The sequence below is a fragment of the Puma concolor genome, chromosome A1 (assembly GCF_028749965.1).
Source record: "Puma concolor isolate L17-30 chromosome A1, mPumCon1.1.hap2, whole genome shotgun sequence".
Lineage (NCBI taxonomy): Eukaryota > Metazoa > Chordata > Mammalia > Carnivora > Felidae > Puma > Puma concolor.
The window spans coordinates 125924539-125940065 of NC_141667.1; the positions used below are offsets into that span (position 1 = coordinate 125924539).

The 15527-nt window shown below is 42.1% G+C and overlaps 1 protein-coding gene across 1 annotated transcript in view; it reads right to left on the reverse strand.

Moving 5' to 3' along the window:
- The window catches only part of CTNNA1 (catenin alpha 1), a 311490-nt gene extending 296268 nt beyond the window's left edge, over nucleotides 1-15222 (reverse strand). Inside the window, exon 1 of the mRNA XM_025924622.2 lies at nucleotides 15200-15222. The gene's annotated coding sequence lies outside the window, so the exon portion shown is untranslated. The remainder of the gene's footprint in view (nucleotides 1-15199) is intronic.
- Nucleotides 15223-15527: the final 305 nt, after the last annotated feature.

Below are 15527 nucleotides of genomic sequence, written 5' to 3' on the forward strand. Positions count from 1 at the left end.
CAGAGAGAGAGAATGAATCCCAAGCAGGCTCCATGCTCAGCACAGAGCCTGAGAGAGGTCTTGATCCCATGACACTGGGATCATAACCTGAGCCAAAATCAAGAGTTGGATGCCTAACTGACTGAGCCACCCAGGTGCCCTTATGGGAGTCCATCTTACAGATAAGGACAATTAAGCTTCCTTAACAGAAGACAGAAAGAGAAAATGATATTACCTACCATTACTCAAAAATTAATTACTTGGTTCTTGGGGCACCTGGGTGGCCCAGTCTGTTGAGCATCCAGCTTTTGATTTCAGTTCAGGTCTTGATCTTAAGGTTGTGAGTTCAAGCCCTCCATTGGGTTCCACATTGAGTGTGGAGAAAGAAAGAAAGAAAGAAAGAAAGAAAGAAAGAAAGAAAGAAAGAAAGAAAGAAAGAAAGGAGGGAGGGAGGGAGGGAGGGAGGGAGGGAGGGAGGGAGGGAGGGAGGAAAGAAAGAAAGAAAGAAAGAAAGAAAGAAAGAAAGAAAGGAAGGAAGAAAGAGAAGGGGGAAGAAAGAAAGAAATTATGCACTTGGTTCTTGATATCCCTACATGGTATTATGTATTTGCAAGTTTCAACAGAGACTCTACTCTGCAGTATCCATGTCATAGCAAAGTGAAGTGCCAGCAAAGATTCTGGCAAATTCTATAAATTTTCATAGAAAACAGTTGAAAGGCAGTTACAAAACTCTAAAACCTTCACCCAAATCAAGGGTAAAAAAAGTTGTTGGATATTAAGAGAAAGTGGTTTTGTTTTTTTTTTTAAATGTTTGTTTATTTAGAGAGAGCGTGCAATCACGAAAGAGCAAGTTTGTTAATAAGGGAGGGGTTAGAGAAAGAGAGGTGGAGAGAGAATCCTAAGCAGGCTCCTCGCTGTCAGCACAGAGCCCAACGTGGGGCTTGATCTCACGAATCATGAGATCATGATCTGAGCCGAAATCAAGAGTCAGACGCTTAACCAACTGAGCTACCCAGGCACCCCAAAAGAAAGTTTTGAAAAAGATGTATTTGGTGAGAAATTTTGGTGTCCTATGGGTACTCCTCTCCAAAGAAAGAGGGGTACCTGCATTTCACCACAAGCCTAATGAGAAGGGCCTCAAGGGGACCCCTCAGAGAGCTTGCTATGTGTCTTTGTCAATTAGAGGGGCAGAATGGACTAATTTCTGACTCCAGCCCAAGAAATACAGGGACCACTATATGGGCTGGCGGCTGCTTTGTCATGCTGGGATCTGACCATAGTCACAGGGCTTGAGTGAGCAAAGAACCTGTTTCTCATGGAAAAACTGGAAATGGAATGTTGAATTATTAGGGGCTATAGAGGAAGAAAGCAACTGAGAGAGGACAGTGTAAAAAAAAAAAAGCAGTGTCGCATACTTGTCCAGGTCAAGCGTGTATGTGCATATGTGTGGAGGGGACTTCAGATCTCTGAAGAACCCACAAGAGTACCCCAAGAAAATGCCTGATTTAAACTTTGGCCCCTCCTACACCTGTTGGGATGAACACTGGGTGTTGTATGGAAACCAATTTGACAATAAATTTCATATTAAAAAAAAACAACTTTGGCCCCTCCTGGCTTTTAAAAAAAAGCCAGCTTCAACAACATGAAATAAGTACAAAATTTCTTGCCATCTCTTACTTTCTTGCTGTAGTCCTGAATGGCTCAGAAATTTCAGGGAAGTAACAAGGACCATACTTCCTCTCTTCACTGTCATCAAGCCCCAGATTGGGGAGCACAAATAGCTTAATCTTGAAGAAATCTGCAAACACTGACAGTACCTGGGCTGAACATGTTAAGTACGTAACTAGATCATGTTTTACTGCATAAAGTCACTATAGGGCTTCCTGATTACCTGCAAGAAAAGCATTTGTTCAGAAGCGGAATTAGGACCATCAATGCAGAGCAGTTTTAAAGTAACAGTGGGAACCAAAAACAAAGTTTCTTTTATGATTACACCTTATGAGTCCTACTTGTCATTGTTCCAATTACAATTGTAAAAGCTGTTCCTCCACCTTTCCCTCACCCTCAACCTTACCTTTACTATAAAAATAATAAGTGTGCCTGGGAGGCTCTGTTTTAAGTGTCTGTCTCTTGATTTAGGATCAGGTCATGATCCCATGGTTCCTGAGATCGAGCCCCACATTGGCAGCACAGAGCCTGCTTGGGATTCTTTCTCCCTCTCTCTCCCCTCCTGCACTTGTACTGTACTCTCTCTCTCTCCCCCTCACTCTCAAAAAAAAAAAAAAAAAAAAAAAGTAATAAAAACACCACCAAAGGGGTCATAACAAGAGGAGCTATTGTCAGAACTAATAATTCTCTTTGACTTAACAGCACTCTTAATGTCTTTGTGGAAAAGGAGGCCTATGGACTCGAGTTCTGCCTACTTCTCCATTTCTTCTTAATTTCCCAAGCATCCCCTATTCCTTTCTGTCACTCCACAGTATGTACCACAGTTTTGAGGGAGACTACTTCTACTTCTTCTTCTTTTTTTTAAGTAAGCTCTACACCCAAAGTGGGGCTTGAACTCATGACTCTGAGATCAAGAGTCACATGCTCTACCGACTGAGCCAGCCAGGCACCCCTGAGGGAAACTACTTTTAACAGTGTCCTAAAATTTCCTGTGTTGTCACAGTCCTGCCCCACATCCTGCCCATCCTCAGGGATAACACAAAGGTCAGAAGATATGATGACAGCTTCACACCCTCTTCCATGACAACATTTATCTTCTCAATTCTCCCCTAGAGTCCACAGTGGATGAGATACATACACATACACCCACATACAAAAATTGTATACATGAATTCTCTGCCCTCCAGGGAAGTAAAACTTAAGACCGCTAACATTAAACACACACGCATAAATGTATAAATATGTATAAATAACAGAAAACAAATACATGAATATGTATAAATAACAGAAAACAAATACAGGGGAAATGCATGATTGAGATGGGAAGCAGAATCCGCCAGTCAACAAATGATTTACTGAACAGCTACTAGATGTTAGACATTGAGCTAGGTTCTGGTAATACAATTTTGAACAGAAAAGACACATTCCCTGCACAGACATGGAGCTTTCAAAATGCCAGAGAAAATAAACACTAAACAACTATTTACTAAAAAGTAGGTTAATGAATGAATAAAAGTGTATGAGGTGCTGTGTAAGATAATACATGGGACTGGCCTGAGCATTAGGAACCTAATCTAGTGGGGGTTTGAGAAGCTTGCCTACACCAGTGACATTTCAAATCAGTCCTGGAAGCTGAGTAGGGTTAGACAGATGACTGGTGGGGAGAAGAGGGACCTAGGAGAAGGAAGGGCAAATGGGAAGGCAGAAGCTACACATTCAAGGAACTGAAAGAAGGCCTGTGTGGCTAGACTGGGTCTTTCTATGAAGCAGCGGGAAAGGGGCCAAGTAAGGAGACTGAAGAGATCAGCAGGAAGCTGGGGATTTTCAGTGTTGATTCAGAACAAAGCAGGTGAAAATTATAGGATAAAAGATTCGAAGGACTGGAAGGAACTTTAAAGGTTATCTAGTCCAACCACCCAGATGCTGCTGGAATCCTGTCTGCCCATTCCCTACCTCTGGATCAACATGAATGGAGGCCAGAAAGGGCTTACATGGGATCACAGGAGACTGGTGTCAGGGAGCAAGTGAAACACCCATGGAGCCCCAAAGGCTGAGGCAGAAGGGTTCTTGGCTTCATTTCTCTGTCCCCAGAGTAGGAGTTGGAGCTGCCAGGTTCATCGGCCTATCTGTGTGAAGACACCCTGACAGCATTAGCCAAAGTGAAGCGGATGGCATCCATTCATGTTTATTAACCACAGCTTGGTGGGCGGAGAATTACTCTGAGCAGGTGTCAGGGAGGTTGGTTTGTTCAAGAGAGTTTGGCTAGTTTGCACTCACAACAGAGAACCCTATTGTGGAGGGCCAGGCAAGGCAGCCTATAGTAAAGCCAAAAGAGAGCAAAACCAGTGTGCCCATCACCCAGAGGAGCTCTGGCCTGTTCACTCTAATACTGGAATTTGTTCATCACTGCTAGGGTGCATGTTTCTTGTGCTAGAGGCAGGACATGGAGGCTACTCCTTCATGGTACAAAGCAATTAAACATTCATGTTTCCATGGTAGTAGTGAAGCCTGCTCCCCCCACCCCCACCATTTCCCTTCCTTTTCCTGCTTCTCACTATATGGCAGGGTTTGGTATGCTCAGTAAGGGTCCCATGTCCTTGCCATCATCGTCACTAATCAGCATTTAGTAAGCACTCTACACTACGAAGAGCTTCATGGTGGCTCAGGATACAGGAAAGTAGAGGTCTCTATACTTAAGAGGCTCATAAATCTAGATGAGGAAGGCAGAAACATGCACCATAACCTCAAGTACCAAATGGATATAGAGGGAAAAAACGAGGCTTTATGGAAAACTAGACGGCTGTAGAATCACTATGGAACTAGATCACTTGATAATCCCCAAGCTCTCTGAAGGAGCTGGCACTTGATCTGGGTCTGACATCAAAGTCAGGTGTGGTGAGGAGGTGGGAAAGTATGTGTGTGTTGAAGGAGGGATGGGGGGCACGGGGATAGAGAGACAGGGTTAGACCAGGGGTTTCTGACAGAGTAGTAATGGGAAGTCAGATTTGAAAGGTGAAGAAAATCATGAGAAGCCCTAATGGTAGAATAAAGTGCTTGGAGCTTTGCTTTTATTCTGGAGATAACGAGACACCACTAGAGTTTTGGGGCAGAAGTTTTAGAACAACTCTGGTGATTGGAATGTACAAAATAATTTGAATGGAGAAGAGGGGGAAAAAAGGCAAGGAAGCCAGTTTCAGATCAGCATATGGCAGAATTTGATAACTTTTAGTTTTTCTTCTATTGCTAAAAGAACTGGATGACAGACATTTCCCTTAACCTCCCATTGAAATTAAAGAAAAAGAGATGAAAGTTTTGGTTGCAGTGATATGGGTTTGGGATTTATAAAACCATTAAGATTCCTGTAAAAGAGTAAGATAGAAGCAAGAGCTTGAAGAAACTGGCCTCAGAGCAGCATGATGCAGGGAAGTGCTCCAAGCAGATTAGAAAAAGATTCTCCTGGGTTGCAGATGAAGATGAGTTTGTAGGACCTGGAAGGGACCTAAGACCCTAAGTCTTGCTCCCTGGAAGCACCTGAGGAGGGAACATGACCCTTGAGAAGATGGGCCACATGAAGCAACTGGGAGACAGGAGTCTAGACAGCAGGATTCACAGCCTTACAAGAATCCTGTGAGTCAATGATGAAGAGCAGACACTCATTCCCTGGACCTGAAGGGAAGGTCCAAATGATGGGACAACAGATGTGTCAGGAATAACCAGTAACTCAGAACCCTCTCTAGTCTGATGGCAAAATATAAGACCCTGGAACCACAATTCAAACCTGAAGATGAGAAATAGGTGAGGTTAAATTTCCCACCATTAAGGTGGGATAGGAGCATAAAACTGGAGTGTATCTTTATTTAAGATTATAAATAAATGTGATACTTCCCCCACACAGGAATTTATAAACTGAGAGTCATACCTGCTATAAACGTTGCAGTTCAAGTGTGAAGGGATGACACCTAGATTAGAATGATTGCGAAGAAAAAAGACTAAAAGTCCTAGATGTATTATGCAGGAATAAAGAACAGGATTTGATCTGCCCAGAATCTACAGAAAATCCCATGGCATGTTGAGAATGCAGGAAGTTTCTCCTTGCCTCTGTCACTCTCTACCCTTAGGCATTCCTATAGGGGACTCAAGTAAATGCTTTATGAGTTAGTCCTAGCATCCATAAATTATGATGAAATGTAACTTAAAAAAGCTTTGTGTTCTCCCAAGGCTGTATGTTAGTGCTCGGGTAATAAAAAAAAAATGAGATTTAGTCACTGAGTTTCCACTTTGTATCAGATATGGAGAGCACCAGCAATACCTAGATTAACATTACTCTGTCCCCATCCTTGAGATGCTCACAATCTAGTGGAAGGATGGATATGCCGTCCCTTGTGTGTGTCACAGCAGAGCTGGGTAAATCTAGCAGGATCAAGTGACAACCTACGCTTCAGGAAGCCAGAGAGGGCTTTACAGAGAAGCTGAGATTTAAGTGGGTTTTACAGGAGGAGTAGGAGCTCAACATTTTGGTAAGGAAAAGAAGAGCACTCTGGGTAGTACACACAAGGCATGGAGGAATAAAGAAATCGGGAGCTTGCATTGGGGACCGGTGAGAAGGGATGAAAAAGAACTTGGAAGAATGAGCTCCCCAGTATTTTCACAAGACTAATGAAGTTATAAAGATCACATAAGTGATTTTGCAAATTCACTAGTAGGTTAGGACCTATATTCTAAGCCTGTGAGTTGGGACTCACAGAGCTAAGTGGGATTATCATAACAAAGAACAAAATTCAACCGCATTCAGTGAAAAAGATGTTCTACCTAGAAATGAATCCTACAATCTTTAACCAAGGGTAGGCTACCCACATGATGGACACAGGAGGAGCAGCTATTAACATATTCACCCCAAAAGGACTTCTGAGATACACGAAGTCATGTGTCATCTGGTATATGGCCCTATGCTGGATACTACACAAAGGGATATGGACATTTAACTACCCTTAGAGAACCTAACAGCCTGAGACCAAACTTCATTTGTCTCTCTGAGGACATGTCACCAAAATTACTAGCATGTTTTCCTTCCTCATTAATCTCTAACCTCATAGCCTTCTTCATCTACCACACGAGCAACTTTTACAGAAAACACTTTATCTTAATATCCATATTCCAGGAGTCCGGATAAAGCCTGGGAACTTAGAGGGGCCCATCATACTGCACAGCTTCAAGCTTTCTGTCTTGGGGTCACTTTTAGGCCACTTCTCTTTAGGCACTACTCCTTCCCCACCTTTGTCCTTCACGATAAAGACAGCGTCAAACAGGGCTACGCTTGCCTGCAGTCCATGGTAGCTTCATTTGAAATATGGCACAAGAAGAAAACACCCCTCAAAACTTGAGAGAGTTTTTTTTCCTAATAATGTGCCTGAAGATTTATTGAAACATCTGAAGCTCATTTTCAGCACATTAAAGATCTGAATTGCAAATGTACAGGTTATATATTTTGCAATGTATTTCTGATAGAATTCAGGAATCAGGGGAGAAAAGATATTATTATTGACACATTGTTTGAGAGTGACGGGGGGATCTTAAAAAACTGACTTCAACTAAAAAAAGAAAAAAATCTGGTTTTACCCTTCAAATAAAAAGTGCATTTGATTTTGAAAAACAATCATCGAGACTCACATTTTTGTGTTTAACAACCACCTTGAAATTGCTCTCCCTCAGAGGACAGCATGATTCTGGGCCACCTTCGCATGAATGATTTATGACATTCATGAACTTGGCAACTACATCAGTTTTTCTAAACCTGGCATCCAACACCAGCTGCATGTTAAGTGAAGATTTATGATTTATAAAACTTACCTCATTATGCAGAGGTACATGAATTGTCTTATGTGTGCAGTCTGTAACTCCCAAGACAGATAAGGAGGCAGCTATGTCACAGAATTTATGGCTCCTTCCTGCTAAAGCTGAAGTTTTGAAGAAAAACTAAAAAAAAAAAAAAAACAAAAAAACAAAAAACCTGGCCCTTTGGAGAAAAATAGCTTTAGCTAACTATTACACTCCCACATGATGAACTGGCCATAGCTCACCACTATATCTTACAAGAACAAAGAGGCTAACAGTGAAAGTCACTTTAATCACAGCACTGAACTATGTCTCCATTTTGAGCACTGCAGTAATAGACAGAACTTAAATGACTCTTTGGAAATATCAAGCAGTTTGTCAGCTTAATTTCCCCCAGTTTGGTGTGTGAGATCTCTTGCTGAGATTTCTCATCAAGTAGTCCAGCCAGAACCACAGACATGGACTTCAGAGAAGAGAATTCAACATGTTGGTGTGCCCAGTGGCTTCCTGCATGTACCTTCAACATGAGGAAGAGTAAATGTTGGCGTTGGTTATGAAATGCAGCTTGTTTTCAAAGATATTTTAGAAATGCAGCAAATCTCTCCCCATATCCTGCTAAAAAGTGGGAGCACAGAGGATTCTGTGAATCTCAAGAAAGAATCAGATTATATAGACAGTCATCAAAAATGACAAGTACAGGGGCACCTCGGTGACTCAGTCAGTTAAGTGTCTGACTTTGGCGTAGGTCATGATCTCGCAGTTTGTGAGTTCGAGCCCCGCATCAAGCTCCGTGCTGACAGATCGGACCCTGGAGCCTGCTTCAGATTCTGTGTCTCCTTCTCTCTCTGCCCCTCCCCCACTGCGCTCTGTCTCTGTCTCTATCAAAAATAAATAAATGTAAAAAAAAAAAAAAAAAGACAAGTACATGGGACCAGGTTGAGAAGCAGATCTCTTTAGACAAGATAAACACAAAAAGCAGAATATGAAAATGGTAAGCACACACGATGACAGGGAAAAGGCAAAGTGATGGAAAAAAGGATGTTTCCAGCCTAGAGATTTTCAGTAGTATAAAATGAAGAGAAAAACAATGAAATTCGTAATAAAGTATTTTCAAATATGCCTATGAATATACCTATAGAGATATATACATGGTTGTTAACGTCCCTGAATGCAAGAAGTACACCCTCTGTCTCTCCTCTGCAGAACTCTCTAAACAGTGTTCTACCCTTCCTGGCCTTCGACAGTATAGAAGACCAGCACTCAAATACCTGAGGCAATGGAAGAAAGCTGAAAATGTAAAAAGTCTCCAAGGAAGGGTAAGAAAATTACTTGGACAAAGGAATGTGAGGAACCCATTTCCAACTTTAATAACTAATTATTAAGTCACTTGATTTTTGAAATGTGTCTGGTATTTCAGTGTACTGGATGCACTGAAATGTGTCCAGTTCTTAATAACACCTTATCTGCTCACTGAAATGCAGTTACTCTAACTCAGTTAAATGATGCTCTTCACACAAAATGGTGCCCTGGATCGCCTGGGTGGCTCAGTTGGTTAAGCATCTGACTCTTGATTTCCTTCGGATCAGGTCATGATCTCACAGTTCGTGAGATTAAGCCCCATGTCGGGGGCTCTGAAACGACAGCAAAGAGCTTGCTTGGGATTCTCTTTCTTTCTCTCTGTCTCTGTCTCTTCACCTACCACCCCCCCTCCTGCCTGCCCAAGTACATAAATAAACTTTAGGAAAAAAAACAAAAGAACAAAAACTGGAGCACCTGGGTGGCTCAGTCAGTTGAGCATCTGACTCTTGATTTTGGCCCAGGTCATGATCTTGCTGTTCGTGGAATCAAGCCCGGCATCGGGCTCTGTGCTGATGGTGTGGAGCTTGCTTGGGATTCTCTCTCCCTCTCTCTCTCTCTCTCTTCCCCTCCCTCGCTCACACTCTCTTTTTCTCTCTCAAAATAAATAAATATTTTTTAAAAAGTTAAAAAAACAAAAACAAAATGATGTCCTAGGGTAAGAGAACAGTATCAAAGAACCACAAATGCATTAATTAAGGTAAAGCCTCTTTGGCCACTGGGAGTATATCCAAGAGCAGAGTACATGTACAGGGAAGAACTTCATTTGAGTTCAGAGACTCATTTACTACTTCTCATTAAGCTACCTATAGATTTGACCACTCAAACACAGGTGCTGTTCTCCAGGGCTCTGGGTCCTGGCATTCTATTGACTGCCTGTAATCCTGAGAGCTACCTCCCAAGCTCAAGCCAGGGAGTCATGCTCTAAATGGAATGAGAGAGGTGGGCAAGCACCATACACATGTACACAACATATACATATACAACAGCCCAAGGCAGACCAAACTTCCTTCTGGGAAGCCACACAAAGCTGGGGAGAACACACATACATGGTGGCCTGAATCGCAGCCTCTGTAGAGTTGCCTTTGTACTTTGCCACGCTCAGTAGCAGTTTGTTATTCTATGGTGGAAGACAGGTGTTCATGAGCTCCCCAGCGACTATCATGCTCACAGATTCCCCTTTCCCCTAAAGAATGGGTCACAGGGCTCTTCCCAGGCAAACCAGCTTGCTTCACATCATGTCACATACAGAGTCACCACCCCCACCCCACCCTCAATTGCTAGTTAAATAAAACAAGGAATTGGCACCTAAACCAAAGGTCTACAAACTGACCCAGTGACCCTTGAGACAACTTGGCACTTTTCTGTGTCTTTACACAATAACAGAACTCCCTGTGGATGACTAGTTCAAGCCACGTAGGAAGGTAGCCAGGATGGTGCAAGCAGCCCCAGGAATACACTGGGGTACAGGAAGAAAATATTCAAATATATTTACATTTATTTTTTTCTTTTCTACTTTTATTTTGAATTTGAAATATGTTTAATAATAGTACTAGATATATGTAAGTGTATATAAATACATAAATATACACATAATGGAGGTGTGTGCTCAAATATTTTTCTAATAGGAATGTGTAACAAAAAAGTTTGGAGACCAGAGGACACCATGGTGCTTGGGGGTATTTCTAAGTAAGATGTGGGTCCTTAAGCCCCACCCCACCCCCATCAGAATTCCCTGTGGAACTTAAACACACAGATTCCTTGACCCACCTCAGACCTACAGGACTAGAATCTCTAGGAGTGGGATGCTTAGAGCTTCCTACTGATGTTTGGGAACTAGAACAATAGAAGAATTACAGAAGCAGGCAGGAAGAAGCTGAGCCACAAAAAGGGCCGAATCAGTACAAATGGGAATGTCAGAAGCCCATTTCTTTCTTTCTTCCTTTTTTTTTTTTAAGAGAAGAGTGGGTTTTTGTTAAATGTTTATTTATTTTGGAGAGAGAGAGAGAGAAAGAGGGGGGGGAGCTTGCGTGTGCATGAGCTGGGAGGGGCAGAGAGAGAGAGAGAAAGAGAGAGAGAGAGAGAGAGAGAGAGACAATCCCAAGCAGGCTCCAGGCTGTCAACGCAGAGCCCCACATGGAGCTCGATCCCACAACTGTGAGATCATGACCTGAGCTAACATCAAGAGTCAGATGCTCAAACGACTTAGCCACCCAGACGTACCCCAAAAGCCCATTTCTGAGGGAGGACCAATAACTGGTTGCTATAGGCCAGGTCCTCCTGTGGCCTAAGGAAGAGTAGTCACCCTCCTTGTTCTTCCAAAACTCTAGCTTTATGGATACTGAACAATGCCTGTATTTCCCCAACTAGCCTTCAATTAAATCTTCATCACCTAAGGAAACCTGGGCACGTCCTCTCCTGATGGCTGGGGAGTAGCAGTAGGGAAACTTAGAAACCAATAGCCCCTCACATAGAGAGCCAGGGAAACTGAAAAAATAGTGGACATAATCTCTCTAACTCAGTACTTTCAGGAATGAGGACAAGATAAGACAAAGAATATACAAGCCAGAGTTGTCTGTAAGATTTTGAAAAAGGTTCTGTACTGATTGAACATTTAATTTGAAATCATGTGTGGGTGATTTCTAAAAACCATACCAAGTAAAAAGGGAGGCTATGGAGCAGAAGCTAACACTGTCTGTGTGACCTTGGGCAACACAGTTGTTCTTTATCTTCCTCATCTATTAAATGAAAGGTTAGACTTTAAAAGGTATCTTAAGTTCCTTTCCGTGTTTCTACAACCCAAGTTCAGATTCAACTTCTAGCTCAAGGTTCCTTTCACTATACCATGCTAATGAAGATTAATTAAAATTAAAGCCCTTTAAGCTAGAAAATTCAGAAAGGCCTCCTTTACCTTTAAAAATTAGCTATTAAATGGATCTTCATGAAAAGCAAATCTCTGCTTTTGGTGACCCTCTTCCCTCCCCAAATAGGTGCTTCAAAACAGTGGTTCTGGACCTATCCAAGAGCCAATTGTTTTCCAAACCTGAATGAAAATCCAGAGTGAGGCTGATTTTTATCCTGTGCAATGAGACTGCAGTATCAATGGAATGCAAATGTCCTATCCAAACAGAGTGACATTTTATTTTCATTTATTGCTGGCTTACTCTTCTTTCAGGGTCATCCTCTATTTTTCTTTTCTCTTTTTGGAAGGAGGGCAGGTTGGTGGGTTACCCAGGCTTTCAATATAAAATGAAACCTAGTAATTGTCACCTCTGGGCACAGAGACATCACCTGACATAATACTTCCTACGCTTCACTGGGGCAAGTTCTGTTGAATCAAACTTGAATGGAGTGACACCGTGTAATATGCTCCAATATAGTGTAGCTAATGCCAGCATGGAGAAGTGCAAACTGGCTCCTGAGACCTGCTACAGGTACATGAAAAATTCCAAGGAGAACAAAAGTGAAAAAAAAGTTCCAAAACTGACAAAAGTGACAAGGAGAACAAAAGTGACAAAAGTATGCCACATTTTTATTTCACGAAGATGGAAGGTGCCACAGCAGGATATTCGTCTTTGGGAAAAGTGAATAAAACATCATCTGAGTCACCAATTTAAAGACATTTTGCTTTAAAAATATAAACTTGATTCTATGAGTTCTATTATAGATTATACTTTACAGTTTGTTCTGCAATCTTAACTACACAAAATTTTTAAAAAATATTTCGAACTCTTTTATTCCACTGACTAAAATAACTGTTGTTAATACTGGATTAGGATGATATTATAAAATTGAACTTCTGCATGTATGTGGAGGTAAAAGATGAGGCCCATTTCGGCAGCAGGGCCTAGTGGGAAGCAACACAGGTTCTGGAGTCAGATAACCTAGCTTCAAATTCTGACTTTACCAATCAGTTGTTATGTGAGCCATATAACACATCAACCATTCTAAACCCTAGTTTCCACATGCAAAATGGGAATATTGATAGTATTCTACTTAAAACCACTGTGGTAAGCCTTCATTAGACAATGTATATAAAGCATTTAGGACAATATGTGGCATTTAAGTAAACAGTTAACAAGTATTAGTGATTACTATCTAATAACAATTCCTATTAACTGCTGGGAGTTAAATACTTAACAATTGAAACTAGTTTTCAATCTTCAAATATGCCCCCCCCCCAAAAAAAACCCTTAATCATACTAATTAGAATATAATTTAAAATATAGTATGCACAGGTATTGGGACAGCTGCCTGTTCTGTCCCGGAAACATTTACCCACATGCAACTCGTGTACTGGCTCCTTTCACTTTCCTGTGTGACACTGAGATGACAGCAGAGAAATGAAATACAGTACTGTGTTGTATGGTGAAGAATTATATCACCTGGCTGTGGATCTAACTGTCCATTCTTATTCATTTGCATCCTATTTCTTTTTAGACTCAGGCTCATTTCTTCAAGCCTTCAGGCTATAGGCCGTGTTAATTTGCAAGCAGTCCAGAAACCCGTCCTTCACACTGGCAAATACAATACAGCCCCATTCTCAGGCTCTAGCTTTGAGTATCCACATCCCCCTTGTGGTCATGGAAAATATTTGCCAGGCTCTTGGGGAAACCACCAGGAACCTCAATCATCCACAGTAACATTGTCTCAGACACTCTAAAGATAACACCATTTGATTCCAGGATTCTTTTGATTAATATTTTGTGAACTTTAGAAATATACAACAACAACAACAACAACAACAAACTCTTAAGAGAACCAGTTGATAAAAGAAGGAAGAGAGGAGACTATAGTTACTCCAATTATTGCACTTGAAGGCTTCCCTCCCCGACGTACACAACACAAAGATGCAAAATTATCAATTACTACTTTGTTTCAATGTTTAATACCATTCCTCCTTCCCCTCTACTGATGTGGGGAACAAAACCAGAAAGAAATGTAGATAAAATTAAGTTTCCTTCTAACCCGCAGCTCACCGGCAAATATTTGCAACAGACAGAATATGACATTCCTCCAGGAACTCCCAACTGTCTTAATGTTAATGGTTTACTAGAGAGAAAAGCAATCTTAGCTTGACGATAGCTGGGCCTCCAGGATCCTGTGAATCTTTAGCACACAAAAATCCTTTTGGAAACTTCCCCGGTCTTTGCTTTCCCCAACTCCCAAGTATATCATCAGTCACCCTTCACAACACCAGTGCAGCTCTTTCTGCCCACAAGTCCTGTCCCTGTGCTTTGATAAAACCTTTATGCACCGAAAACATCTCAATAACTCTCTCTTGGGCGTTGGCTCCAAACCCCAGCATTTTCCACATCATCTACATTCTTTTCCATCAGTATATTGTTTTAGAATACAAATCCCTACCAACAGGGGTCAAAAGTCTACCTCTCAGGGAATTAAAAAAACCAAAGAAATGAGAGTATTAAGCAGACTAGTAACAATTAAAAAATAATAGTTAAGACTTAGATAAGAGTGTGACTTTTATTACAATGTTTCGTCTGTTATAACCAATGTTATGTTTGCCTTTTCTGTTTCTCACTCCCACTTCCATCCTCCTCACAATGTACACTCTTTAGTTATCTTCTTTCTCTCCCAAACTTCCCCCGACATTTCCTTCACAATTCCTCACACAGCTGTGATAGCCTAAGAGGAACGCACCTCCTTCGAAATAGGACTTAAAAGCCAAGTTGCTTCATCTTCAAAACCAAGGACACTGTCAACTCATTAGTGAATTCACGTTTTGCTTTCACTATATTTCCACCACTTAAAACAGTGTTTGACACATGGTAGGCACTCCAGTACCTGTTTGTTTCATCAGACTCCTACCTCTTTGCAAAACTGAAACTGATCACGGTGCAGTGGCCACTGACATCTCGTTACAGAGCCCACAGTTTCTGTTCCTGGAAACCAGCAGGTTTGAGACGGGATTGAGGAGCTTCAGTGAGGCCTAGCACAGCAGAGGCGGCGAGGGGAGGGCGGGACGGGGGCGCAGGCAAAGAACCTAAGGTCAAGTATTTTTTTTTATTTTGAGGGTCTGAACGATAATTAGCTCAATTCAACCCAATTCTCTGAACGAAAGGCTGCGTTAGTAGCTCAAAATCAAAGATCCCCGTGGTAAACGGCATGAATTTGAGATCTGCACATCCAGGTGTAGTTCAAATGACGGCCAACAGGTAACCAAAAGACGAACAACAGACGGAGCAGACCAACAAATCTGCTCTGAGCCACAGATTTTCAATGAACAAACGCCCAGGATAAGATGGCGCCATTACTCAAAAAATTAGAGTGCGGAAAACGACCACCCTAGCGGATGTTGCACGCGCCCGCGCTCGCCCCGGGATACAATCTGAGCCGAACTCACGTGCGCTGAAGCATCCAATGAGTGCTGTAGTACCTCGGTTTCCACCACGCCCTGCGCACATGCGCCTTAGGCGTGCGGCAGGATGCTGGCTGCGCAGGCGCAGCAGGCTCCTCCTCTCACGCAACTGACGCAAGGCCTCTGTAATCGGTTCGCAATTTATCCGTGTGACCTTGAGTCTTTCCTGTTTTCGAGGACCGGGGCTGCCCAAAGTGCTGCCTTTAAACCTCTCTTAGCTCTCTCGCCACTTACTGAGCCCAGACCTGCTGCAGCCGGAACGAAAGGTCATGCTTTTTCCAACCATCCTGCTGCGATGCGTATTAGCCATGTG